This window comes from Triticum dicoccoides, chromosome 2A (genome assembly GCF_002162155.2).
Source record: "Triticum dicoccoides isolate Atlit2015 ecotype Zavitan chromosome 2A, WEW_v2.0, whole genome shotgun sequence".
NCBI classification, from domain to species: Eukaryota; Viridiplantae; Streptophyta; class Magnoliopsida; order Poales; family Poaceae; genus Triticum; species Triticum dicoccoides.
In genome coordinates, this window is record NC_041382.1 from 511,592,414 (window position 1) to 511,595,821 (window position 3,408).

Consider the following 3,408-nt stretch of genomic DNA (forward strand, 5'->3'; position numbering starts at 1 on the left):
TAACCATTAGGGTTTATGGTGACTCGAGGTCGACGGAGCCACCTAAACCTAATCATTAGGGTTTATGGTGACTCGGGGTCGACGGAGCCACCTAAACCTAACCATTAGGGTTTATGGTGACTCGGGGTCGACGGAGCCACCTAAACCTAACCATTAGGGTTTACGGTGACTCGGGGTCGACAGAGCCACCTAAACATAGGCTTCCAATGCATGATATAACATAACCATCTAATAATCCAGTGCTAACATAACCATCATATAGTCTTCCAATGCTAACATAATCATCAAAACCTAGTGCATGAGAAATCATAATCTGAAGTCTAGCAAACATAACACAGAATATCTGATCCAGCAAACATAACACACATAACACACAATACTTACTACAGTTCAACATATTATAAAGTACACAACCATTGTTCACAATACATAGTGGAGTTTAGATGCATAGTTCATCCTTTTCTCACAAAAGGATGAAAAGCATATCTACTACATACATACACAGCCATAGTTCATCTTAGAGAAGTTCACATTTAGTAGAGCCATACACTACACAACCATCATGCCCAAAAGGTCAGCATTGCCCACTACTCTCATATTCATTTTCTTCACTTCTCTAAGATGGCCTAGATCCCCTTGATCTTCTCCTTCAGCTTCTCCTCTGCCTTAATCAACCCAGCAATCTGAAGCTCTAGCTTCCCCTTCTCTTCACCATGCTTTTCCTTTCCCTTGAGCAAATCAGCAACCTGAAACTTCAACTCTAGCTTATCTTGGGTGAGCTTCTCCTCAGACTTTGTGAGCTCTGCATTCTTCAACTCCAAGTTCATCTTAGCTTCAGTAAGCAATTGCTTATCAGTAATATGCTTCAACTTCAGGTTCTGGATGACTGTAGCTTGAGCTCTTGTCAGGTTCAGTAGCACATCATAATTCTGCTTAAACTTCTCAAACTCTGCATCTTTCTTTGCCATCTGTGCATTCATATCAGCCACCAGTTCACTTCTGCATTCATGCTGATATGTAATGGCAGACTGCAGATGTCTGAAATCCACCACCCTGTCCTCCTGGAAGCTCATAAGCTGATGCACATCTTGGACTAGCTTGTCATAGTTGGCCTCCAGGTTGTTCTTCTCTTCTGTTAGATGATGGATAGTGAAAAAACTTTCAAGATTGTCATTCACCCTAGCACTTTTGGCATCTTCAACCATTGCCCATAGCTTCAACAATGCATTCTGCATTGTTGGGGGCCACTGGTGATCAACCCATTCAACAAAGCCACAATTGCTACCTTCCTGCAAAAACAACAACAACAACAAAACAGTTCATACATCAAGTAATTACACAAAATCACTGCAGTTGCCAAAAAGAATGTCTAAATTTAGCATCAGACCACTACATTTAACAAGAGGAGCAGCCACTTGAGTAGCTGACTGACTAGTTTAGTTACTGTACTGTTCATATCAAGGAGTGTTCAAATATTTGTAAGCTACTCTACTACCACTATTAACATAAATTACTATGTTAGCACCAGACCACTACATTTAACAAGAGGAGCAGCCACTTGAGTAGCTGACTGACTAGTTTAGTTACTGTACTGTTCATATCAAGGAGTGTTCAAACATTTGTAAGCTACTCTACTACCACTATTAACATAAATTACTATGCCATTGTACTCCAGCAAAATATACTCATGCTTGACCTAAATAAGCTACTCTAACCACTATGAACCAAAATGTTGACAGCAAGCAGAGTACTCCAGCAAACAGAGTTCAATATGGCACTGACCAAGTAAGAAAAAAAATCAGTATGCCTACAATCCTACAATCCATACCGGCTGTGCACATGCTAAAAACCTCTTGCCTGTGTCTGTTCCTTCAAAGGCAACAAGCCTCTCAGATGCCATGCCGTGCTTCTCATATGGAGACATCACATCCAGCTCAAGCCCCTTGTAATCTGGATCTTCAATGCTGAAAGGGACCTGCAGAAGCTCGCACAAAGACAATGGCCAAATCAAAACCTAGCGATATCAACCAAATCAAGAAATCCCAAATCTGAAACCCTAACCCTAACCCTGTACTGACCTCGTTGAGACCGTCTGTGGAGGAAGACTGCATGTACGGGAGGCTAGAATGGTCGTCGCTGCTTTCGTCCTCCAAAACCATGGCGTCGGCGGGGCGGTGCGGCGGCCGGCAGTCGGGACGCGGGCGGCGGCGACGGAGGAAACGAGCGAGGAGGAGGAGGGGAGGGGAATGGTGCGGCCGGGCTGGAGCTGGTGCGACCGGACCAGGTTGGAGAGCAGCAGCGCACCGGCTCGTCCTAGTCAGCGCGCGGGCACACGCCGATTGGCCAGCGTGGCACCTGACGGGTGGGCCCGAGCTGTCGGATCGGGCGTCAATACGTATAAATACGTATTTTAGCCTAATTTGCAAAAACTTAGACCAATGTTGGTACTGACACGCAAATATTAGCAATCATGGTACCAATCTGCATGTGATGCCCGAATTGTGATACTTCTGTGCAATTAACTCGAGCTAATGCGCCAATTCCACAGGCTCGCCCGGTGCCTGGCCCGTCGTGTTAACAAGATTGGAAACGAGTTGCTACGACTGTATGCGGCAATGTCGCAGGTCGGCGTGGACAAGAAAGGAGGCAGCCCGTGACCGGAACGCGGCTGGTCTGACGGACGCGCACAGCGTGCAATCGGGCGGCGGGCCCGGTCCACGTGCCGCCGAGTCGGAGCGGCGTCACAGGCACCCAGCCGGATCGCGTACTGGTCGACGGCCACCGCCCCATCACCACGCACCGACGCCAGCCTGCCGCCTGCCGCCTGCCGTGGTCCCGCTCTAGGACGGACCCGTCGACTTAACCTTGCTTCCCGTTTGGGAGAAACCATTCATTCTCGGACGTCCAGTCCAGTACAAAATGCATATGCATGCGTGTGGCCTTCAACTTGCGTCTCGTTGCCTCGCCTGAAACCTGCGGCGTGATTCGTGCCGCGCGCGAGAGTCTATTTTCGTCTGGGGAAGCTCCTCTGATCTCACCAACCACAACCAGCCGGCTCGACGGAGGGAGGACAAGGAATCACGAGGGGGGAATGCAACCTGCGGGCGCGCACGTCGGATCCCGCCCCGAACATGGAATGGTCGGCGTGGCGGAGATACATACCAGGTCGACACGCGTCGACGACGCACATGTACAAGGCAGCAGGGCTGTACCTGCCGCCAGACCGGCCCACGCGCGCACAATCGTTTCCGTCCCAGGCTCTTCCCGACCTCGCTCTCCCTCCCTCCTCGCGCTTTCCTCCTGCATCAGGCACAAAACCCTCGATCCAGAAGCACACGCAACGCAGCCCAACCAACGGCTGTAACTGTCGTCGGTCGTCACCATTGCCGCCCCCCCTTAAATATCCCA